This window comes from Amblyomma mixtum, chromosome 3 (assembly GCF_055824585.1).
Source record: "Amblyomma mixtum isolate Tamu chromosome 3, ASM5582458v1, whole genome shotgun sequence".
NCBI classification, from domain to species: Eukaryota; Metazoa; Arthropoda; class Arachnida; order Ixodida; family Ixodidae; genus Amblyomma; species Amblyomma mixtum.
Window position 1 is genome coordinate 73,089,412 of NC_143014.1, and position 26,570 is coordinate 73,115,981.

The following is a 26,570-nucleotide window of genomic DNA, read 5'->3' on the forward strand; positions in this document are numbered from 1 at the left end:
GTCAACCGGACCCTGCTTCGACGCGCGCGCTAGCGCCCGTGCGCAGGCGCCGATATCTGGCACTGTCAGATGCGCGCGTCGTGGACGCGCTGGGCGGTGGCCGACGCGTCGCGCATGCGCAGACCTGTTCTGGCCGACGCGTGGGCCCCCAAGCGCGCAGGACGCGCGCCGAAGAGCGCCGATGGAGTTGGGCCTTAAAGCCCCACCTCGATGGACACTTCCCAGGCGTACACGCGAAGCGCCTGCGCGCCCAGCACCCGCCGCGACGGGCGTCGAAAAGTGGCGTTCACCTCCATGCTCCTGGTGCTGGCTCGCTCCCCCTCCCGAGCCGAGTGAAAGAGTGTCAAGCCGTGAACAAAAGTTGGTTGGGGGGCGCTGAAAGGACGAATTAAACCGCGAAGAAAAGTTCGGGGAACACGGAGCTATGAAGAAAAGAGTCCTCGAGAGCCCCGCGGTCCTCCGATTGTTGTCAACCGGACCCCGCTTCCGACGCGCGCGCTAGCGCCCGTACGCATGCGCCGATATCTGACATGCACAGATATCTGCGCCCCGCTCGCGCCTGCTCGCGCGTCGCGCCTCGCGCATGCGCAGACAGGCTCCAGCGTACGCCCCTGCGCGTAGGCGCTCCCCCCGTACGCCTCGGAAGTGTCCATCGAGGTGGGGCTTAAGCGCGGCGAGATAGCAGCGCCGTGGGGCGGCCCCGCAACTGCTCCCGCCGCCGAAGCGCCGATCTCTCCACTTTTGCTCACGACTGTACCTGTTTATGTCCCTTTAGCAAAAATACGCGGCACACGCTATAGCATCGCGCTATAGTTTGCAGGCAGGTTTGCTGAAGTTTAGCAAGTTCTTTTTATGCGAAGCATATTACTGGAGCTACACTACAGCCCGTCGAGCGCGGCGGTGGGGCTACCATTGACCACGTGACGTTTAAAGTGACCACGTGACACCACGTGACAACATGACGTCACAGCAGAGGAGATATGGGCTGCCGGCTCGCGCGGTCGGCCGCGGCGGTGGAGGCTCCACATCCTCTGAGAGGCGCGGCGGCTGACCACGTTACAACATGACGTCACAGCAGAGGAAAGATGGGCTGTCGGCCGCGGCGATGGAGGCTCCACATCAGAGGCGCTGCAGCTGACCACGTGACGCTACAGCAGCGGTATAAAGCTGAGCTTGCCTCGCTCTCCGGGCACTTACGAGGCGGCCAGGTGTTGGGATGCCGCCTAGAAGCAGGGCTGATTTGAACGAGAAGCGAAAGCTTCAGCGTGCCACAGAGACCGATGAAGAGCGGGATGAACGTCTGGCTAAGCGGCGTGCTCAATATGCGGCTCGGCGACAACGTTCTACAACAACTGAAGAACAAAGCGAGGAACTTTACCAAGCCTAGCCATCAATATGCTTCGCATCTGACTAGGCTTAACCTTAGCTAAGCCTCAGCCATTTTTTTTTTCTTTTTGTATGTATTCAGAAAAATCACGCCGTGAACATCATGCAGACATCACAAATGTGACTCCACAGCAAACAGGCTCAAACGCGCTGTGAAATATACATCTGAGTATATTAATTAGAGTTTGGAATGCCGTAACTAGTGGAAAGTTAGACAGGTCGCTGGCAGCTTTTCGCGGAGAAGTGCCCGCAAAAAAAGAAAAGAAAAATGACCAGCGTCTTTTAAAGCAATCAAAAGTTATGAAACTGTAAAGCAGTCGGAAAAAGGCCGGGTGAAACTGCAACGATCAGACCCTTACTGTACGGGTGTGGCAATTATACTTTGCAGCGCTTTGGGAGAGTCCAAGGGTGCGATGTACAGACAAGGAAATGCATCCTTGAGGGTGCAATTTTACTACAGCGCAGCTATATGAAAAGCGGTTGACGGTGGCGGCAAGTGAAGTCGCGAAAGCAGCTATAGGAGACCGATCGCACTGCGCAGTGCGTCCCAAAGGCGGCGGCACGCAAAGTGGCGTTCTGTGCGACGTCAGGGCACGGTAAAGAACCGCAGGTGGTCGAAATAAATGCGTACAAGCAACCATGCATATGAATACATGCATAGATACGTGCAGGTTGTATTCTTGCATACGTGCAGGTTGTATTCGAAAAGGTAAGCAGGATGCATGGACGACAGCGGATCGAAAGGCGCCCTTTCTTTTGTTCAGAGACACGCTGAGCGTAGCAACGGAGACGACGCGCTTAGGCGACCGTAGAAAGCAGCCCAGCTCAGTAACCCCCATAATTATTTTTCTGCGTCTTTATACATGCGTCAAAATTACATTTTATTGAATTCTATAAAATTCTAATAAATCCTAGCGCTGGGAAAAGCCACGGCACTAGAGCAGTGCAAGAACGTAGACATTGTGTTGAACAGGTTGGCTCCCAACGCGCCCTACACTTGGCTCACTAGCTCGGGCGGGCGGCGCGCCCACACCCGATCTATAAGGGGAAAAAAAAACGGCGGCCATGCGTAGTACATGTTTCAGCATCATCGAGATGGCGGTACAAGCGTGATACCTTAGCGACCACACTCACAGTGAAATCACTGCGACCTTATCTGAACCTATCCACGTCTTCTGTATGCGGACAATCATTCATGTCTGCTTGCTTGTTCATTTGGCTCAAGAATCTCACTGCCAGCCTCTGGGCTTCAGCGGTAGCTGTGACACCTGGGGTCGCATTTTGCAACAACTTTTTGTTTCTAAGGATTTCGCTGCCATCGCTAACGTCACAGGCGGGAATCGAGCTATCGTGGAGCTGTAAAAGAATGATTAGAAGAGGATGCGTAAAAAAAAAAAAACACGGCTCCTGGTGGCGCAAGGTCATCACGGTGCCATTTTTTTTTTCCTGCGTCACTGACATCACTACCACTGCGTTTCCATTATTGCGTATAAGAACGCATGAAGATGCAATAAATGGAAAGTAAAATAAAGCCGACCTTTTCGGAAAGGGAAAAAGAAGATTTGGGTAGCAATATGAGTGCTCTTACTATGTCCGCACGTGCGCTAAAACATCTCAGGATCTTTTTTTTTTTTCGTCTAGTCACACTACACTTCCTAGGGCCATGCTTGAATCAGATTTAATTCGCTTGTCAGGTCATGACAATTTGTCTGCAGAATTTCCATGTGCCGTTCGTGACATGCTACGGCCCGCCCTTGCGCACTGCCTTCTACTCTTCTTTGTCATTCAGCTGCAATTTGTTTTGTTGATAACTTTCAATATCAAGATTTAAACTATCCATATTCTGCGTTCGTGAATACTACAATTTCGCATTAAACTTTGCCGCCTTAAATTGTTCCCAGTATTTGAACACATTCAATCCGATTTGAATACATCCAATCCCTATCCGGTCAAGAGAGAACTACTCCCAAACTGCACTACGACCGAAGTTTGAATAGGGCTAGTTGCTACCCAGACGAAAACTATCGCTATTCTAATGAACTTCCTAAATGTACTCTTGCGTACAGGCGAAGTGTCGGAGCAGCGAGAATGCTCAGAACGCAGGAGTTATGCTCAACGGCTTAACGCCCGACACGTGACCTACAGCTGCCTACATCGAGCCACGGTTCGATCTCCGCGGGACGTACCGAACGAGCGCGCGGCGGGCGCCGCTCTGCGTAGCCCTTCTAGACTGCCGAGCAACCGGGCGCGCACGATCCGTCACGTTGCAGCACCGTTGCGATAGATGGCGGCACAAGCGTGATCATTGTAAATCGACCCTCTACCCACGGCCATGCTTCACCCGTGGCAGCGCCCGTGGCCGCCGCGATCTGCTCCGGCGGCGCGAGCAAAAGCGCGCTGCGATCGCAGAGGCCACGCTTCACCACATGCGACTCTGCAGCTCTTCGAAAGGTGGCGCGGCAAACGAACCGCGAATTCAAGCACGAGGCGGCCCATCCAGGGCATGCGCTTCCGGTCGTTATAACGTATAATATGCAATGATAATACTAATCGTTCTGACACAATGAGCAAAATAAACAACACGTTTTGATTAGTAATAGCACTCACCCCTAAAGTGACAACGAGATGTGCTTCTGAAAGGTCTCGTCATCGTTTCTGAAAGTTTGATGCCATCGGCACGCTTTCCACTGCTAAAATATTATATTCACGAAGAATATAAAAACTAGCTCACACAGTACAGTTTAAATAGATAATGATGATCGCGAACTACTAAGAAGCCCTTGTAGAACTGGATGTTGCCTCTGTGATGCGACCTCCATTTGGACTTGTTTGGGTACACGCGCTACACGTCGCTTGCCACCGGCCCGAGACCTGACAGGCACTTCTGCTTTCCTTCCCCTGTCCGCGCTTTTTCGGACGGCCGCTCCGCGCCAACTTAGGGAAGACCTAGAGGCAACAATATATGCGCCTCGGCATAAAGTTTTGATAAAAAACAGAATAGTGATCTGAACAGCTGATACGTTTCGATGCAGCTGGCCCAGTCTTCCCAAGAAGTCCCCCGCTCTTCCAAACGTACAGGTTCATAAGGCGAAAGCACGTGGGAAAAGATACATGGCACATCTAACTGCAAGTAGGCACAGTGCTACTGTCATCATAAAAATATCAAAATATGTAACTAAGTAGTAGCGTGCATATCAAATAGGCATTAAAGATGCAAAGGTTAAAATACAAGGACAGCCACAATTCAGGGGTCCGCGGTCCCGGAAAACTCAGTGTATTGAAACTGGGCGAAATGATGGAATACGTCGACCGATGAGTTCTAGAAGCAGCGTCGTTATAGCAGTATATCTTGGGCATTTTAAACAAAAACAACTTTTCGTTTCTAGGGCAATGTAAACGTGGCTGCTCCAAAGTTGGAGCACGTCGCGCGACGCGTGCACCCTTTCGAAGGTTAACAGGCCGCGAAAACAGCGATTTTAAAATAGAAATTTAAGTGGCGGGATAGATCAGTGGGCTCCGAGTTGGTAATTTCGAATGACATGCCAACAACAATGAAATGAACCCGTGCTTGACAGGTCAGTGCCCCGAAGAAGGCTGCGCCTGCCTGGCAATAAAGAATAGGGACACACGAAAACGGAAAAGGCGAGTCGCGCACGCAAGTCAACTGGAAGTCCTGTGTTCCCTTTTACGTTATGAACATCACGACATGCTAAAGGTGAATTTAGTGAATTTCCTCGCCCCGAAACCGGAGTGGATTAATTTTGACGAGCCGATGTTTCTTTTCTTTTTTTTTTTGGCGATATACCGCAGTAAACTGACGTTCTTCCAGCGTGGAGGCCATTTGAAATGTGGCCGCCGCATCCACCATATACTCACATGCACCTGCAAGGTGCGGGCATCTCTTTATCAGCAGCGACACGAAATAGCAGTGGACGACGCGGCTGAAGCGGAAGAATGTAGTACGAAATAATCCCGCGTCAGCAGCAAACGATTTTTTTTTACCCCATTTTGCTCTAGGGCTCAAACGGGATAATTGCACGTTACCAAGAATACCGCGACATCTATAGCGTCAAAGCGGAAAGCGTCGACGCTGGCGCGCTTTCAAGGGCACGGCCGACGCCTAGGTGCGATCTATTTTGAGTAGCTTGTAGAGATAATCAACCCCTATCTGAAACCGCGGACTAAACTCCGTTATGTTCACAAAAGACATCCTGAATGCGCTCGGGCTCGCAAAGCCTATTGGGCCCCTTCTGTTAATCGGGTAAATCTTTCGATAAGCGTTAAGTTGGGCCGGCCACTTGTTCTGCACATTGCAATAAAAGCAGTGCCAGAACGCAACACGGGTAAGCAAGCTTACAAACGCAGCACTGCGACTGCCCGCTTTATAACACGTCCCATAATATGTCACTTCACATCTGAGAGTCGAGGACGACGCGAGATCGATATCGTTCGATTCGTTACGGTACGGTACCGGAACCATAGGAAAGCGGAAAGGGACCGGAACGAATCGACCAAAACCAGTCGCGCGATGACTGCGACTCGCCGGTGTGAATGGACCTCTACAGCGACAGCATCATGAGGGACACTTCGTGGGTCGACGTTCCGCGTCCGTGCCACAGAGAGCCTTGGCGCTGAAATGAAAAAGCGACGCCCATGGTGGAAATCGAACTCGCAATAACGGATTAGGGGATTGAGACAAGAAAGCCACTGCTCCACGAAACAGACGCACGCGAAGCGGGCTAAGGTACCACATCACCACGATCTCTGGACACTTTTCTACTGGTCACGAAGCTTCTGAGCAGTACAGTACAAAGTAAGGAACGGCACGGTAACTCGGGCAACTATGTTTAAAAATGCTATTGCCCTACTAAAGTAGGCTCATTTCGGTGCGCGCATTCTCTCGAAATGTTAGATACATTTTGAATAGAATGACCCTACTCTAAAGGTCCATGTTGTCCACTGAAGGTGCCAGGAATAGTCAGGCGAAACGCTTGGTCAAAGTCAGAATGTGGCTAAACTGGGCATTTGTCTCAAGGCCACCCCAGGCTTACAAGCAGTGGTAAGCCGCTGGAAACTGCAGGCACAAGTGCCGCCGCACAAGCTGTGCGCAAGCGCAGTGAACGCGGTGAAATCGGTCTACTGGGGAACAACGGCTGTCCGTGCTGCATCGATCACAGACTTCTTTTTCCGCAGAACACAAACGAACGCGTTAGGCTTGCACAGAACTCTATTTGGACATTTTTATGCGAGGAAAAAAAACGTTCCGTACTACATTATCGCGTACTTCATTAAACTATTTATTCCTTTGCACAGCCATCTCGCTTCACATATAAACGGCAGAAGCGAACAGCACGGCGGGTTCCTCGCCCCCTCCCTCCCAGTCGACACTGGCGCCAATCGTAGAGGTACAGTCAGGGACAAAAGTCTCCGGACCACGTGTTCCTCAAACGAAGCTTATAGCTCTACTATTAGACAGCAGCTGGAGACCGCACTTGTGCAGATGAAAGAACAAAAAATGACCTTTTACCTGCACAAGTGTGGCCGCCAGCCACCGACTAATAGCAGAGCTATCGGCTTCGTTAGAGGAACACGTGGTCCGGAGACTTTTGTCCTTAACTGTACACCAACAGGTGAAGAAAGGATCAGTAACTGGTCTCATTCAGGGTCTGTTCAGGGTGGGTGGGTACCTTAAGTTTCTTTCAAGGTGAAAGAAGGTTTATTTCGTTGTCTTACCTTTCACAGGGAAAGAAGTTAGACAAAGTGCAAGCATATGTAACGCGCACGGTCTAGGGCGCGCATCGAATAAAATATAAACGCGGAAAAGAACTTCGGGAGGAGTTTCATGACGCCTGAAAAACCAGTGTCAATGCATGCAGCCTGAGGCCTTATTTTGTAAGGATTCTTTTGCCGTTCCATTCTTCTCACCTTGCGCCATTCGTAAGCCCCATCTCTTATGACAGATCCAGCGCTAACTACATTGCTCGTTAGCTAGCAGCCCTGACGTCACAAGCGGCAGCAGCCAATGATAAAGGGGCGAAAGAAAGAATCGGTAAATTAATCCTTGCCACATGCAACCCCTGGTATTCGTTAAGGGACATGTTTCTTCTTTTGAATATGCCTTTCCCGTTGTAGACCCGATCCACTGAGCGCAACGCAGTAGAGAATAATGCTCAGATGTATGCTCATACAAGCGATCGCTACTACGTCCACAGCTGATGTTCTGTTAATTGTGTACCATTTGCTGCAAGGCCGACTCAAGAAACTGCGGCGCGTACTCAGCGTTCCTGGGCTTACGGCGAGAATGAATACGGCTCTTGGCTGTGCTCAAAGAGACCCACGATAGTTTACCCTTCCCTCACCCTTTGGGCCATTGTTTACTTGGTTGGCGTTCACAGCGCTGCCATTTACGCGTTCGAATCTACACAGGCACCATTTTCAGTATCTGTTATTGAAGAAACGAGGAAATGCGAGAGAGATTACTTAGTGTCTGCTCAAGGCGCAGTGCAGTAGAACTCTTATCAATTGTTCCCTCTTGAGATCAACGTAGATACCATTCATAAGAATAGCCAACATTTAGGAGTCAGTTGTCATTAAGCAATATTTCGCGCGATTTTTGTCCCATGCACCCACTGCAACATCAGATGTCATAGTGCTCACAGCGCGCGTTCTGAGTGGGAAACGATTAGCAAAGGCTTCCAAACATGAGTAGCAGTATTTACCGTTCAGTAACTGCAGTATTCCACGCTAAATTCAATCTAAACGGCAGAGTATTCAATCCGAGCACCATTCCATTCACTGCAGAAGGCGCAGAAGTTTATCCAAACGCCACTTAATTTATTTTTGAAGCATTCGCGCAAGTTTAATGAAAATACACGTCGCAAACCACAAACCGTAAACATATGAACAATGAGTACATGTATTTTAAGAAGCACCTCGAGCGGGTCGCAACTCACTTGACTTTATAAAGTATTGCAGCGACAAATGACTCATTTCTACCAGATGACTACGTCTACAAGTGGATTCAGTCATTAGGGCATACGAAAGTAATTGGCGTTACATACTCGACGTTACGCATCGCACTGGTAGTGTCGCGCAACTTGCCTCATGGCTTTTCGCATTTATAACCGCATAAAATGGGTATCAAACGAGCCGCCTTTTAGAGCGCATTAAGGTGACCAACTTCCCCCGAACTGTCACGCGACTTCCTGTCATTCGCGCCATGGCGCGAAGCGTATTCAATGCAATCGTCAGGGTACCTACCATCGGGTACAACTCAAGAACGAAGCTAGCGGCTTTTCCCCGTCAAAGGATCCAGCTAAAGGCGTCGGCCGATCCTCATGTACCTGCTAGCGTGACAATGCAGAGAGTGGCAGATTAAAGGGCATAGTCCCCTCCTTCCATGGTCGGGGATAGTGCCCTCCCTGTGTTGGGACGCTAGCATATGGGTTTTATGGCGCAAAGGCATTTGTGGCCAAAGAGCGCCATGGCACAAGGTATTTGCTTCTTCTACTCAGGGTGGGGTCAAAGACCCATTTCCCAAACATTTCACCCTGAAGAAGCCGAGCACCAGACCAGGGGAAAGTTTGTACCCACTGTACCACCGGTGGGTGGCCCGGCGGCACTGGGGATCGAATCCGCACCTCCTGCATGCGGGGCGGTATAAAAAAAGGACCGACCGATGCCACTGGCTGGACGGAGTTCCTTTGAGAGCGAAAAGCCGCTTCGTTCGTGAGTTGCATTCGACTGCTCTTTTTAAGATCCCCGACTTTTCAATGTTTTCTCTATTTGGGGCAAAATTCCCTGAGCACTGAAGAGGCAGAAAAGATTAGCAACTGATGGCAATGGACAACATACATGAACCATGAACGGGCAGAAAATCTTCACTGAAACAGTAAACGCGGCATTAAAAACAGATTTGCTCTACCTGCTTTCCAGGGCTTATCTTTTTTTTACAGAAGGAAGTCCAGCTTCAAACTGTGATTTATGAAGCAAGCGTTGCTTTTGCTTTTCCAACTCTTAAGGGAACACTCGCGAAAAATTAAGGCAGGCCAGAATGGATAGATTACTGTGTACTAAGACATACACTTCTTACATTAACAACAGAGCTTTTATAAGTTAGAAAGCGTTAAAAAATGAAACACAGGTGTCGCTGCCACTGACCGCTTTCGCAAACAAGCTGCAATGCGCCAAAGTAGCTTTCGGCGAGCGGACCCCGAGGCTATAGGCTACACCGCCATTCAGTTCCGAACGGTGGGACGGGGGCATGTTAATTTTTAAATCCAGTTTTCTTAGCTCCAGGGGGAAAAAAAGGCACCATCATAGCCAGATAACAATAATGGTTATCTTCTTTCCTCTGTCAGCGTCCGATGTTTGCAGTAAGGATGCAGAACTGAAAGTTAATTCTCCTCACAATTAGTTCCAGTTTTTTCCGCAGAAATTTCTTTAATGTAGCCTAGATTCCTCATCCACACCAGCTGAAACTTAGTGAGGAGCGCGGCAACCAGCACAGTGCAAACTAGCATACGCAGTGCTCATTGCCTGGACGAAAAAAAAATGAAGCTGTGAAATAAATAAGGACCTCCCAATGACGAAATAGTTTGGCTGAGTCACTAGTAATGTCTCCTGACTTACTTTGACTTCCACAATGACTGGGTACACTTCTGAAAACTCGTCAACACAGGTGTCAAAAGACCCGTTTTCTTAAGCATGGTAACGTGATCATAATGACCAACCGGCTTTGCTGAGTCATTGGCAGTGTCACGTGACAGTCACTTGCACCATGCCATGACAGTTTTTCAACAACACCACGAAGGATATAAAACGAACCGGTTTTAGGAGCTCCATAAGGTGGTCATTATGACAGGCACGTTTCCCTGTGCCATGGATGGTATCATGTGCCTTCCTGTGACTACCACAATGGCGTGTCGCGTTTTCAACTGTGTCAATATGGGTATCAAACCATTCGAGTTTTCAAGTGCGAAGAGGTGAACCCGTTAAGAAACAAACATTTGAATTTATTTGCATCCAACTTCGCAATTCAGTTGGCAGGCATTGTCCAAACAATGCTGATTGGTAAAACAAACACGAAAGACACTTCGGCACCTGAGCATATTACTGAGTGCTTAACAGCATACAGACCGCAGTCTGTAATCAATGACTAGATGGTAGCTACAGGTTTGAGGTCATGCTTGAGAATACATGCATTCTAGAAACCGGACTGCTCATCGCGAAATTGTAGCAGCTGAAGCATCCAGAGCGGGCCTTACAATTAGCCTTGCTGAAGTAATAAAAGCGTTGATCAAAATTTCTTTGAGAGGGATTTTTTATCGACCGCAGGCGTAGAGCTTATCTAGCTGCAGCTGCACAGCTCCCTTGGTTCCTGACCGCTTTTCCCCCTTCCGCATCCTTTTATTCAGATGCATCGTGTCACCGCAGTGTTCACGAAATATCCTACAGGGAACGACATGGAAGAACCCTTCAGGCGCATACATTTCAATAAAGAACATTTTTTTTTTTTACCAACGGAATAAGTAGAGCATACAAAATTCCCCGAAAAGTGTACGGTGCAGCAAGTGCCCCGAAAATGAGTGAGTTGTGGTTCCGTGGGTGTGCCGAAACGCAAACTTTCACACTACCCGTGGGCAGAGCTTCCCTGTGCAAGCGCGCTACGATAAAATATCTCCACACAGAAGTTGCCGTAGTCGAAAGAAATGCATGCGGACAAACATAGCAGCGCTGTTAAGGGGTTAACGGCCCGAGTGGCTGCAGTGTCCAGCTGAGCTGACAGCACACAGGAAAGGCGTGATCGCCGCAGGAGTCCTTACACCTACACAGAATGTGAACCAGACAGGAGAGGAGCGCTCGTGCCACATGACGTCTCGATAATATGAGTCCCTCTTGAGGCTCCCGAACGCCCTCATAACAGACCACGCACCGAGGCTTGGGCACTATTCACAGCAGCTGCCGCGGGTGGCCGGTGGTTCCTCCCCCTGCCAGCGTGTTCAGGTCTTCTTACGTGCACATTTAAAAACACGGAAGGCCACCGCTAAACCGCATTCGAAACCATGTCCGTTCCTAGACCACAAGAGCACCCACAGCCCTGCACGCCGCCTCTATGGAATGCCAGAAAAGAAGATCGAAAAGAAGCGAGCAGGAAAATCTGGAAACACCGGCTACCTAACATGGCGACCGCGACACTCTCGGTATGCCTAGCCGAGTTCACGCAATTGTACACCGAGCACCATTTCAAAGCAGCCGGCGAGGCCGGGAAGGAGAGACTGGGATAAGGGAAGACGAGGACCGAAAAAAAGAAAGGAAAAGTAGGAGGGAGGAAGAAAACATGGGCCGGGCGAGAAAATATAACGAGCGAGGCCTCGACAGAGGAGGGGAGCCCGAGGCGACACGCCGGCCCGCCTTTATTTCCCCCGCTCCCGGACCCCCTGGCGGACCATCCGCGAAACTCGGGAACGACTGGCTCCGCGCGATATCAAAGGCGGCGAGCACAAAGTGAGAATACGGGAACGCCACGGGGCAAGCGAGGACACGGGACGAGAAAGCGGCGAGACATAAATAACGAAAACAGGGCCGCCTCAGCCGACCCCCCTTCCTCCCGCTCGGGCTTCCGCTGGATGGCGCCCCACAAAAGAATTCCCTCAACCGCCTCGGCCCCTTCGGCGGCTGCACCCCGCGAAAAGCGGAGCGTAAAAAGGGCAAACACACAAATAGATACCGCTACAAAACGCCGACCCACACAAAAAAGAAGAACGCCGGAAGGGAAGCGGGGAGAGAGGAAAAAATGAAAGAAAAAAAAGTCGGGAAGGGGGCGGGAGATGAATCAGGTTTAAAGGAAAGACAAGAAACGTGCCAGCCGGGAGGGCGCAGAAGAAAGGGCCGGTCGTTTTCGAGAAGAGTGGCGAGCCGAAAGCCGCGCCACAAGCCCTCGCTGATTGCCAGCGTGAGCAATGCAGGGACAATTTTTCGGCCGACGCTACAATTTTCCCGCTGGACATGCAGGCGGCCCTTGAGGAGCACTCTGAGGCCGGGCAAAAATCGGGCACACGTCGGGGGGAGCGCCACATCCAGATTTGGCCGCTGCCTGCCCGCTCGGAGCCAGATTCGCCCGCAGGAGAGGCGCGGCGCCAACGGAACAGTCTGCGTTCCGCGTCTGCGTCGTTTGTTGCGCTTGCATGCGCAAATTATTTCCGACTTAAGACTGAGCTCCATGTACGCGAAAAAGTAAGCAACGCGACGAGGCGGAGCGGCGACGACGGCTGTCTGTCGCTCTGTCGCCCACCGGCCAAGCTCCATGCGCTGCGACAACGCGAACGCGAAATGGAGACGACGATCAGTGTTGCTGGCATAATACACCGCAAAGCTGTTTGCGCCTATAACAAGAGTCACATTATTTGCAAGGATTAAAATTTGGGGCACAAAAATGCGAAATAAAATGTGTTTACAGCTTTGTCATTGCATGTCATTGTCGCGGGCGCCGCCGTGTTGCCTGAACGTGGGGCGCACACCTGTTTGAACCTCGCGCGCTTTCTGACGTCAAATGACCAATACTCGCTAAGCCTAGCAGCACTGCAAACACAGAAGGAATCTGAAAATTTGCGGTGTTTTATCGCTAAATTTTTGTGGTTGAGGCAAGTTCAGACAAAGCGAAAGCTTCGTGCGCATTTAGTTTGCCGTGAACGTGGGGCACAGCGTAGCGACAACGACGAATCGGTGGTGAAGCAAGATTCCCGGCCAGAGCCATCTTTGCCAGAGCCGGCAAGAGGCTCGGTAGTGACGTACGCTGCCAGATTAGCTGCTATTCGCGTTGGCAACTTCCGGGCGACGAGCGAAATTTTTTGTGAGTGCAGATCCGAGCGACACGACAAGCGACACGGGTATTTCGCTTCGCGCGACGGCGTCGCTCGTCGCTTGCCGTGACATGTCCGGCAACGCGTCCGGCGCGCCGCTCCGGTCGCCGCTTCCGAACTGCCGCACCACAGCAAGCAGGGACACACAGGGAGCGGTGAGCATCGCTGCGCCGCTCAACCCAAGCTCACAACTCCGCCCACAACTGGCGTCGCACTTCGCCGCCGCGCAGCAGTGCCTGAGCGCTGCTTGGCTTGGTGTACAAATATTGCAAGAAAAGGCGGCATCGCCTTGTTATCAGAAAGACTGCCAGCTATACTCGAGCGGCGACAAAGCATGCCTGCTTATGTTGCGAGCTTTTGCAACGGCACCGCTCGCGGGCGCTCCGGGCGACGAGCTCTGCTGCTGCCTGTCTGCCGTGGTCGTCGCTAGGCCTATAGCCTGCTTCGCATTGAAGCGGCAGGGGCCGGCGCTTCGGAAGTCGCCTGCGCTATAATTGAAGGCCTATTCTTCACTCCGCTTTGCTGTCAACAGCATCATCTCACAATAAAATAATAGTATGGTCAGTTTCCGTGGCGCCTTCAGCAGCGGCTAGCGGGCGCCAGTCGAGCCGGATCCTAGCTCTTCAGGAACCCGGCGCAGATGCTAAATTCACAGGGTATAGCTCGTTTCAAGGCGGTCCTACAACGTGCATCCTGGTGAACAAAGCGTACACCGCAGTCCCAGTAGACCTCGAACTGGAGACTGAACAGGAATACAGTATGGTCAAGGTCCTGCCGCTCAAGCGCCGCGACCCATCAATACATGTCCTTAACATTTACTGCCCCCCGCATAAGCCGCGCGTGACCTTCAACGAAATCTTCTACCGCGCGCTCAAATCGGCTGACAAGGAACCTCTAGTGATCGTTGGGGACTTCAATGCTCCAAGCCTACATTGGGGCTACCACTTTGAGAAGGCCAGAGGACGCAAGCTGGCGGAGCTCATCTCCACACTTCGTCTTACACTCCTCACGGATCCGTGTTGTCCCACACGTGTGGGCAACTCGGTTACGCGAGACACATGCCCTGACCTGACTCTCGTTACGAACACCAGAGACGCTACCTGGGAGAACCTGGGAGAGACTCTTGGTAGCGATCACTGCCTTCTCCGGGTCACTCTTCTGGCGAAGGCGGCTCGCAAAAAGTGGGGCCACACTAAATTGACCGATTGGCATAAGTTTCGAACAAAAGAGATACCTCCCGTGCTCTTATCCGGCGGATATGCGGAGTGGGCAAAGCAATTAGACACAATACAAAGACAACACGTCACGACACTTCAGACCACTGAAGAGATCCCTGCAGTGGACAATCACCTCCTGCACTTGTGGGAGGCTCGCCGGAGTCTTACCAAACGGTGGAAGAAGCAAAAGCTGAATCGCAAACTTAAAGCTCGCATTGTCGACCTCACGGAGCAGGCTGCGGCGTATGCTGCCCAGCTCACCGATTCAAACTGGATAGAGAAGTGTAATTCGGCAGCGCGTCAGATGAGCTCGAGAGGAACATGGCGCTTCTTTCGCAGTCTCATCGACCCCACTCAAACGAGAGGGGAGACGCAAAGACAGCTCCGGCGGGCTTTGCACGGGTACCAAGGTACGACGGCTCAACTCGCGGACACCCTGTGCGACAGATATCTCTGCCGCATAGAGGACCCAGTTGGGCCCGAGTACGAGTACGCGGGAAAGCCGAATCCCGACATTGATGCCCCTTTTGAGTTACACGACCTTAAGGCGGCTTTAGCTAAAATGCGGCGAGGTACGGCTCCGGGTCGGGATCGCATAACAGTCAATCTGTTGGCCAACCTCCCAGATTCGGCCTACCTCCACCTGCTAGGGTACATTAACCAGATTTGGGACGGGCGTCCACTCCCTCCCGAATGGAAGACCTCCTTGGTCACTTTCATCCCTAAGCCAGGCAAGCCAGTGAATACCGACAACCTGAGGCCCATCTCACTAACCTCTTGTGTGGGCAAGCTTATGGAGACGATGGTTAGGGATCGCCTCTCTCCACACATAGAGACCAAGGGCCTCTTTGCAGACACTATGTTCGGGTTCCGACCGCATATGTCTGCGCAGGACGTCCTCCTCCAGTTACACCGCTACATAATACGACCCACTGCCATGCGCCACAACGACAAGGCCATCCTTGCCCTTGATCTTAAGGGGGCCTTTGACAACGTTCGTCATAGCAGCATCTTGGCTAACTTGAGTACCACTGATTGTGGGCGCAAGGCATTCATATATGTAAGAGACTTTCTCTCCAAGCGTCAGGCCTTCCTCAAGATTGAGGATGACGAATACGGACCATACACGATGGGTACACGGGGTACACCCCAAGGGGCGGTCTTGTCGCCACTTCTTTTCAACATTGCCATGATGCAGCTTCCCCACCAATTGGCCCGGGTGGAAGGCATTCATCACGCACTATACGCGGACGACATAACAATTTGGACTACCGAAGGGAGCCTTGGGGAAATGGAGGACCGCCTTCAGCGGGCCGCCACCATAACCGATAGCTACGCTATCGGCTGTGGTCTCCAATGTGCTCCCGCAAAATCGGAACTTCTGCACATCAGATCCGATCCTAAGGACAACACGAGTTTGCAAATCTCTCTGACGGGAGGCCCCATCAAAGAGGTCGGGGAGCTCCGCATACTAGGTCTGTTCATCCATAACAGGCTCAGCCCGGAATCCACTATTGCCAAACTCAAGCGCGTAGGCGAACAGGTCGGACGCATGATCCATCGCGTTTCTAACAAGCGCGGCGGGTTGCGAGGCAGGGACGCGCTTCGGCTCGCCCATGCCTTCGTGACCAGCAGGATCCTCTACTCCGCTCCCTACCTTCGCACTACGAAACAACACGAAATAAGAATCGACACCATCGTTAGAAAGGCTACAAAGCGAGCACTGGGCCTCCCAGTGGCCACCTCCAATGCTAAGTTGTCGGCGTTGGGGGTGATCAACTCCTACCAGGAGTTACGAGAGGCCCACCTCGTGAACCAATATACGCGACTCTCGCAGACGGCATCCGGGCGCCGCCTGCTAGACCGCTTGCACATCCAACACGAGTGCACTCCAGAGGAGACGTGTCGGATTCCGGAGCTATGGCGTCACAAGCTCTGGGTCCCTCCACTCCCGCGCAACATGGACACACATACACACGAAGGCAGACGAGAGGCGCGCGCTCGGGCCCTCGAACACCAACACGGATCCAAACAGGGTGTATACTACGTTGACGTGGCAGGGCCGTCGCCCAATGGATTCTACACGGCCGCAGTAGTTCACCAGGATCAATGCGTTAACGGGCTCTCCTTTCGAGCTCGAAATTCAGCACAGGCTGAGGAAGTAGCCATTGCGCTTGCCGCCTCGGACTTGAATTCGAAGGTAATCGTGACAGATTCGCGTCGAGCCTGTCAACACTACCTGGCTGGCGAGATTTCACCTTTAGCCTGGAGTATATTAAAGCGCGCAGTGAGGGAATCGGACCCTTCGCCCAAACGCATAGTTTGGACTCCAGGCCATCAGGGCGTTAGAGGTAATGAGGCTGCGGACGCGGCTGCCCGAGCGCTTACCTACCGGGCACCTCACCCAGGCTCTTCCGGCTCGGAGATTGTGCAACCGCTTCTGCGGTTCAGAGAAATTCTGGACGACTATTGCGAACGCCATCGTCTTTTCCCGGTCCCTGCTAAGGGCCTGAGTAAAGCTGATGAGCGAACTTTGAGGCGCTTGCAGACCAACACTCTGTTGTGTCCTGCAATAGTGAAACATTTCGACCCCAAAATTGATGGGCGCTGCCCTCACTGTGGGGAAGTTTCCGATACCTTCCACATGGTTTGGGCCTGTCAAAAGAATCCTTCCCTTCCCCCCAATCCTTCCCCTTCCCGAGAGGCATGGGAGGCAGCCCTGCTCAACTGCTCGGGGCTGGAGTCTCAAAGGGCTCTAGTCCAACGGGCGCGAGTAGCGGCCTCGTCCAGCGGGGTCCCGGACTAAGGACTCCACCTATGTAAAGGGCCATTTTTGGCCTGCAAACTCTCCTGTTGTTTATTAAAAAGTTTTCACCACCACCACCCCCAGCGTCGGGCCAGCTAGCGTCAGCTGCGAGGCGGTTCTCGCAACTAATTCGCTCGTACCACAGTTGTTACTTTTACCAGCAACTCGGTATTGGCCAATGAACCAGAAAAATGATATAATTTTCTCATTTCCCTATCTCAGGGTTTATTATTTACGTCAAGAACAGTCATTCGCTCGTTTTTATGACGCCGGCAGACGGGATCCAGGCTGGCCGGCCGGCAGGCTCGGCAGACTTCACGTTCGCACAAGAAAATACAGAACAGCCATGCTACCAGAAAGAATGCTTCCTAGATTCGAGCAACGACAGCATGCCTGTGCTAGAGTGGAGCTTTCGGCAACGACATCGCCTGCGGCAACGCCGGGCGGCGAACTGCGCGCTGTCCCCGACTGCCCTAGTCGTCGCTAGGCCTAGTGGTTTCGTATCGACGCCGCAGCCGAGGGCTCTTCGGGACTGGCCAGCGCTCAAAAAAGGTGCTACACTCGGCACCCCTTGTTCGTTCTCCCAAATCCGGGACTGTTTGAACGAAGACATGGTGTTCGGTGAAAACAGCGCTGTCAAACTAACCCTACAATTCAGCAGCCGACACACCGCTCACCACTGTACCTCTGTCGTGCTCACCTGTGACGTCGCGAACTCGACGTCATCGTAACATTGGCGCTCTGCGCGCTCGCATTGGCTGCTACTGCCCGCCGGAGCGGCGTGCCGGACATTCGCCGGACGCGGTGCGCCGGACATATCAACGCGGTTTGACGCGTCCGGCGGTCGCCGGCTGGCCGGAGCGGCGCCGCGGGACGCGGCGAGCCGGACCGGATTTGGAGCGCCCGCCTGACATGTGTCCCCGCCTGCGGGAGAAAAAAAGAGCGACGCGACGAAAACCACTGCCGCACGTTCCCGTCGCTCAGCGGAAATGCCGTGCAAGAGATGGCGCCAGGCGACGCGATGCGAAGCCAGCAGCGATTGGTTCGGTATTTGATCGTTCGGTATTCGATTAAACAGTCTCGTTATTTGTTGCCTCGACCTGCTCGTCAGTGAGCAAGCTGCCGGCAGCGGCGTCTGCTCTGCGAATGATTCTACACCTGCCGCTCAAGAGTAGCGGTGTCAGGGTTTGAGCTGCCCCGGACAAAAGCTCATCGTACCGGGGTTGTAGGTTTGGTTAGAAATAGGTTAGGCTAGGTTCTAAGTACAAGCGTTAAAATTAATGTACCAATTAAGAACTGCGTGAATTCATGAGTTTATCGTAGGTTTAGTTATAATTAGGTTATATTAGTTTAGGTAAGGTGAGGCTGGGCTCTAAAATAGAGGCGGAACAGTTAATTTGTGAAAAGACTGGCAGGCCTCACTGCGGTGAGCTTTTGGCCGGGGTTACGAAGGAAAGCAGTGAGCTGTTGTCCTGGTCAGTTCAGAACTGGCACGCTCTTGGCCGTGAAGCTTTTGTCCGGGATTTACTTTGACCTCACCCTGCATAGTGTATCTTCTCGTACCTCACCCTGCATAGTGTATCTTCTCGTACCTCACCCTGCATAGTGTATCTTCTCGTATCCTGTACGAAATGTTATTTTAGCCCTTCGTAACAGAATGCCCATCCGACAAGGCATGCGATAGCGAGAAATCCCTCGCTCGACGGCCAGCTCGTCGCTTGGTCTGTCGCGCGCAAAACCGCGTACGTGCAGTGCAGCTTTTAGGGAGATAGATAATAAAGGCTTGCATTACAAGACACTCGTGTCCGGCAACGGTGGGGGACTAATGTTATCTCGCTATTACATGACGTCATTTTGAAAGGTGTACAGTTAGGAAGATGCACTCCGAAACAACGTTACTAGATTACCGATCTTCACGCGCGTGCGACCTGTGTATATATTTATATTTATCATGTAGACATGTAAATAGATTTATTGACAGTGTACCCCTTCCCCTGTCCTTTCTACTATCCCCTCACCCTTTCCTTTCACTTCTACACACTGCCTGCTATCCTTTATTTCCGCTGCCCCAGCTCAGGTGCTTCCAGCCGCGATAGCAGATGCCCGGGCAGCAAACATTCTTTTACCTTCCATATGAGATGTAACAATAAAGTCACTGCTACTACTACTGCACGAAGGTGCGCATGGCTACGTGACGTGTTTCGCTTTCCGCGGTATTCGCTCCTGGTGTAGGTGGCGCCATCTATGGATGCTTCTTGCAATGCGCCGTGCCTAGCAAATTCGTTGCAATAACAAAAAAAAAGCTGCTTTTTTCTTGAACTATTAGAAACAGCTCAAAGATGGTGTGGGCGATGAGAAGCAATACTTACAAGACAGGAGCTGACTATCAACTGATTCATTTAGCTTCAAAGGGACACATTTTATACGTACAACCATCCCCGATGCACAACATCTATCGCAGTATCAAGCGATAAACGTATATTTCTCCATGCAGTCATTGTTGACTAACAGCACACGCCACAGTTCTACACAGCAAAAAAAAAAACAAGAAAATCGATATAAAACCAACTTATAACCTGGAATAAATAAATAACCTGTGTTTATCAACGCAGAATCGTATATCTCTTACCCAGGCTGCGTCAAAAGAGAAAAAGGAAAAAAGGCGAAAACAATGAACTAGTGTAGAAAGTTAAAACCATTAGTAGCAAAGCAGTGTCAACAATGAAAGAAATGATCCCAGTCAAAGGGTAATCAAGGCATATTAAAATCGCAGAAAAGACGGCAGGAATCACTTTCCGCAAAAAGAAACAGCCTACACGCGTCTGTCCAGAAATCGCAGCTCTTTATAAAGGAGTCAAACCAAGGGTGTGCTGACACACTTCTCTCTCGCTTCAGAAACGTCATACGTCATATCTGTATAGCATCTTCCCGTTCGTCCATTGTAAACACTATTGCAGGTGAGGGGGATCCCATAGATAAGTTTTCTCCTGCATTTTGTGTACTTGGTGACGTGCTTCTCAGAGCGTAATGCGTGCTTTCGATCACCAACCACTGCACAGATCTTTCCAAACTTGTACGGGGCAGAGAAAACTACGTTGATGTATTATCTATTAGCCATCCTCTTAATATTGAGCGACAAACCGTGGAAATACGGAATAGCCTTGCTATCCGCTTCGTGCTTCCCTTTTCTCTCTCTGCTTGTTGTTTTGTAGAGCAGGCCAACACAAATGCTGGAAATAAATGCACCTGGATAATCAGCACTAGTTTCGCATCAAAATTGTGATGCAAACGTTCGCAGGCACAGCGTTCCGGGTGGAGTCATACGCCCGCGTGCGGGTGTGCGTGCGTTTGTCAATCAACCCAGGGGCAGTAATGCTTTCGTATTCCCGCACGTATACGCAGTCTCGTCTCTTCCGAATATTTTTTACTTGCATACCCCTAAGATCCTTCACAGGCATTACATGTGGGTTTACATACAAACGCATAAAATAGCCGTAATAAACAACAAAGTGACGCCTCAGCATCCCGGCGGGACGAGGCGATCTGAGGAGCTGGCGGCAGATTGCGAATCGCGCCAGCGAAAAGAAATGACGTATTGTGGAGCCAAACGTGCGTAAATGTGCGTATGCAAAGTCTTATCGTAAACGTCAAGCGTTTCCTCGTGAAGAGTCATCATCATCATCATCAGCCTGGCTATGCCCACCGCAGGGCAAAGGCCACTGCCATGTCTCTCCAATTAATCCTGTCCTTCGCCACTTGCGGCCACCGTATTCCCGCAAATTTCTTAATCTCATCCGCCCACCTAACTTTCTGCTACGCTTGCTTTCTCTAGGAATCCACTCCGTTACCCATAAGGACCAGCGGTTATCTTGCCTTCGCATTACATGACCCGCCCAAGTCCATTTATTCCTCTTGATTTCGACCAGGATGTCATTAACCCGCGTTTGTGCTCTCAACCACTCCGCCCGCTAAATAAAATAAAAATAAACGCTATAGCAGGATAGTCTAGTTTCAAAAAATCAAGCTGCGAGGCCACAAGACAAGCAGAACGTCGATAATCCTATGTTCTCGTTTTTTTGCGATGGCGAAGTGCAAACAATTATGCCGTTTTGTAATTCTATGGTTTAATGAGCATGCGAATTTAAACGCCGCAGACTGAAAACCTGTTATTGCAACAAGACAGTTGTAAAAAAAAGAACCCTGTTCTCCCGCAGTCAATCGCGCATAATTTCAGTTCTCGGAGGATACATTCTAGACAGCACGCGGTTAAATTTCAACCGTCTGTCAGCCGAATTTTATTGTGGCTTCAATTCTGACGCTAGTTGGGTTTGCATGCTGTGAATGAAGCGCACAAAGACGTCAGGCACAGATGAGATACAAATGACGCGAGCTTCGTGCGTGTACTAGTCTCTCGTCGGTGTCCGACGTTTTTTTTAAAATAAATATTGGTTTTTGGGGAAACGAAATGGCGCAGCATTTGTCTCACATATCTCAGTGGACACCTGAACCGCGCCGTAGGGGAAGGGAGGAAGGTGGGAGTGGAAGAAGATGCATTCACGTCATGTAGTTGGATCGCAACGGGTTACTAAGTTGGAGCAATTAATTTACACCAAATGAACAAAGCATGGCCCCTGACACCATCCGTAACGACAAAAATGTTTCGACAAGCACATTTTAACATAGTTACCGCTCTCCCTGTGAAACTATTCTGTCGGGCGGCTACGAGAATGCAAGAGACACTGTTTTGCTCACTTCCGGTTCGGACATTGCATCAAGTGCTGTTAGATTAAATATAAACATCATTACCACAGCCGAAGTGCAATTTCACATTTGCTGACCGGATTTCCTGAAACGACAAAACAATGAAAAAAATAGTGCACAGAAAACTTGAAATGGCGGATTTCTTCCTCAAAGAAACGCGTCAGTCTGCGCTTAGCAGGATAAGCCTGAATGTTTTAATCTCGAGTAGTCGGACAACGAAGGCCGCTCAAACTGAAAGCTCCAGAAACTCTGTCCGTTTACCCTGTCGCGTAATAGAAACAAAAGAGTAACAAACACTCCATATATTAAAAAAAATTAGGCGGGGTTCAGCTCTGGCTAAGCCTGGTCAGTTGCATTAGCTGCGACGCTTTTCGAGTCGTGCAGCACGTTCTGCTGTCTCTCGTGCGCGTTGTCCCTTTCTAGCGTGGTCCTGTCACCGTTGCTTCCTTTAGCGCTCTCCATAACGACAAGATTCCATTGAGGCGAAGAGCGCCCCCACGAAGAGCCACCTCCTCCCCCTCTACCTCGGAGGAGAGTACGCATCTGGCGGGAGCGAGCGACTACGCGCGCGGCAGCGGCGCGGCGCCGACGATGGCGACGCCACCTGGCGGAGCTCGGCTGAAACAGTTGCTAGGCAACGGCTGTTCAAGGCCATTCGTGCCTATCGGCCACCGGCTACGCGACGAGGCGAAAACCTGGCGTAGTGTTGCTAACGCAACAAAAACAGACCACTGCGGCGACTCGCATTGGAGCAATGCAAACTCTGCCGACGCCACAAACTCTATCGACGTCCATGGCTGTTCTGAAGCCCATGTACTCTATCCGCGTGCATGGATATTTTGACGTCGTGTTTTTTGGCGTTTAATTGACTAATTACACCTCACCAACCAAATTTTTCCGACGGCAACATTTTATCACACACGATCAGTCACAATCACACTTTCACACATTTATCTTCATAGAACGACCTAATCGTGCGGGCAAAATTGCGGACACTTTTTGCTGATGCGACAGAGCCATATAATGCTCTCGCGTTAAAAATAACTCTCCACGGTTGCGTTGCCACTGGACAGCACGGTTTTGTCGTTCACCGCATGCAGGTAGCGCTCGCCGCCGGCACACTCAATGCTGGAAAAATGTGCGCACGGGTTGCGGCAATACATATCCCACTATTTACTGCGAGCACTGCGTTGAACCGTTCCACCAGCGACGAGATAAGCACAGACACAGCGAACAACCCAGCTTCGGACGTCCCCCGTTCAGCCCACAACGGCTACACGAATCCGATACGAGCGAGTCGAGTAAGACGTCGAATACAGCCAAGGCAGGCCTAGCTCGACCCTCGCGCATTTACACGAACGCTCTAGAGAAGTGGACTGATAGCGGCGAGCGCACGCGACTGCTGCAGAGACGGCTTCGAAGTCAGCGCGGCTTCCGCTTCCGCCGGCGCGCGCTCGCGCTGTCGCCTCGATGACAAAGGGGCGGTAGCATCCGTCGTGTAGTGATCCCGACGCCATGCAGCAATACACACTACAGCTGCGTCAGCCTATTACCGCTCATAAACTTTGTTTCAAGTGAAAGGCGATCGGGAAAAATCCTCCTGGGCATCGTTCATCACTGCTGAGAGCGGCGAACAGAGCAAGAAGCACGGGAATTTGTTAATAAGCGCGCAGCTCTCGCGTGAAAGGACGTCGTAGAACTCTGTTGTGTCTAGCAGACTGCGCTTTTAGATTTTTTTTTAATCGCTGGGTCGAAGAGGGTCACCTGACCCGAGGAAAAGCAAACCGAAGTAAGCTTCAGCGTCCCGATGTGGACGCCCGGGCTGAGGCGAGACCGGCGAGGCTGCTTGTACCTTCAGAAGTTGAACCTCGGCCCTAGTTTTGGGTCTAATATCCCTGTCACACGGACAAATCTGATGCCAGTAAGGGCTTAATGCCTCAAGTTTTAACGACATTCGCGCGGTGTCACATGCACGAATTTAATGCTACTGTCCTCACTGCCATCCGCAACCTACGAGATAACGTCTTACCAAATCGCAAACGATTTATTCATGACTTTCAGTCAGACGAGGCATCTCCGATTGGCGCCACGTTTATCGGTACTTTTTTGTGACACTCTTGGCTTGTGTGCCGACACGTCGCTTTATGGACACTTTCTTGGCATTTTCTTTAATGCAACTGACAATACATAACAATACTGACCAGGTTTTGTGCTTATGAGAGCTGTTTTATAACCAGGTGAAAATGTATAAACATCGTGACGTATAAAAACCTTCGATGTGGACATGTAGCACTGACTCAGAAAATGGCATTAACAAACTGAAGGCGTTCAGAATTTACTGCACTTCTTGAGCACATGTGGCGAATGTGGAGCTTTCGCTCGCTTTGGAAGCATTCGCTTCGCGCTTTCGCTCTCTGATTAGGCCCGGTTCTTTCCCTACTGCAAGTGGCATAAGGCGAGACTGCGAGCGCCAGCCAGCAAGGATACAGTACAATCGCTCACGTCTATCCCTTCTCCCACGTTTATTCGGCAACGACAGACAACTGCTGCCGAGCCAGTGTTTTTCCTGCCGAGGTGCGCAAAATATACCGCAAATAATTTGTACCCTGCTGGCACTGCCAGTAAACGTGAATAACAAACAGTCACTGATGATCAGCGAACGTAATGTTGCAAGAGTTTACTTTGTCACGCACTCCTGTCGATATGCGGCGAAAGTAAATGACCACTGCACATTCAGGGTTCAGCAAGGAACGCTGACGCCGGCTGCCTACTACTGCCTAGAGTCACTGGAAAAAACTACTGCCACGCCGTCACCGCCATCTCTCGGTGGTCCGAACCTCGGCAGACCCGCACGCGCGCGCACACATCGGCGAACGCAGCGACGCGGTCGGCGGCAGAGGAGGCACGGCCCGGAGCGCTCCCGAGCGTCTCCCTAATGAGGCGCACTGCCCTGTTCGCCAATCAAGGCGCGAGCAACCAGAGCACACACACGCGCGCCGGCGGTGGCAAAGCAGAGGGGAGAGCCGCCGGTGGACCGGTTCTCCAGGCTACGGGGCGCTGGTGGGCGGCCTTCTACGCTGCCTGGGGGCTCTCGGCGGCCAGCTGCTGCTGCTGCTATCGACCCCCCCCCCCCCTCCCGCGCAGCAGTGTTCCCCCTCCGGGGCAGTGTTGCAACTTGCAGGGGGTACCGCACTATCGCCAAGTTTTGAGAAACAAAGCCGCGCCCGCCATACGCGTAATTAATATCACTGATGTTTCTTCCGGTAGACATCACGCACACACAAAATTATTACAGCAAAGAGGGGCACAGAAACGGGGTCTACAGATGGCTTAGCTGCTTGGACGGGGCTTAGGGTTAGAGAGGGTGCACTAGAGAGTTATCGCTCAATTGGGAAGTGCGGCTCAAACGCTCAGCTTTCCTATATTTTTTCAATGCGCGTGCTGCGCATTTTTCTAGTACAGAATGTCGTTTTGCACAAACTATGGTGCCAGGGCAACCATACTTCTGAAGGCACTGTGTGTTTGTCCATAGGCCGGTTTTCCTGCTCAATGTGATCCGAATGCCAGCCGTGCAAAATTTTCTAAACCGCTAACAAGAAGCGATCATAGACCAAATATCTCAGCTTTCAATCCTCGCGCTGGTTTAAATACAGTATTTTTCGATGCACCAGGCAAATTATGAACTGCCTTCCTGGAGCTACTCACGCTTTGCCTCAGACGGAATCTTTAGACGCTGCTGCTTCTAACTAATGCGCTTGTACTTCGTTTCATTGTACTGCCATTTTTTTTTTTGAAGCTGCTATTTGTGAGTGATGTTTTCATACCCTGTTCATTTTTTCCTCCCTTCATGCCATAACCTGACGTGAGGCTGCAGTACGTAGAAATAAATAAAAAATTCTCCAGTTGCCACCGAATTTGATCTGGCCAACGCAGTGTTTGGCGCCTACAGAGCACTTAATCCCTGCGCCAGAGTATTAAATTAAAGTATGAAAGCAGCATAGGCTGACCAAAATGGTTCCATTGAAATTGAGGTGAACAAAAGAAATAATACTAGCGCTGACCAATCAAATCCGCAAGAAACGAATACCGAAAGTGACTGAAAAGCACGTTGTTATGAATACCACTTAAACTATTTCTTTCCCTTCCTAGCTTGAACAAAAAGAAAGAGAAAGGCTCGTAGGACCTGTTGCCCTAGTGACAGCAATGACTGCAATGCAGCGACAACATCGCCTGCAAAATGGCGATGCAGGGCAAGGCTCGAGAGTGTCAAATTTGACACCGGCAGACAGACAAGCGCGAACACTCGAGCAGTCTCCTCGAGCGGTTTCCACTTGAAACAACATTGCGCTCACGCGGAAGGCAACAGTGCGCTGCGCAGTCACTGCGCGATATCGTGTTTCAGGTTTCAGCAAGCTACAGGAGCTTCACAGAAAGAGGAGGTGTCTTTACGACCAAATGCTAAAATGACTTCCGTCTTGTACTGAGTTTGCCCCTGCACTGACAACGCTGTTGCTACTTGTTGCAATCACACCATAAGAA

General features: G+C 51.1%; 1 protein-coding gene across 4 annotated transcripts in view; it reads right to left on the reverse strand.

The window, feature by feature from the left end:
• LOC149350591 (LIM domain-binding protein 2-like) overlaps positions 1 to 26,570 on the reverse strand; it is a 252,569-nt gene that overhangs the window by 117,043 nt on the left and 108,956 nt on the right. The gene's annotated exons all lie outside the window — the stretch shown is intronic.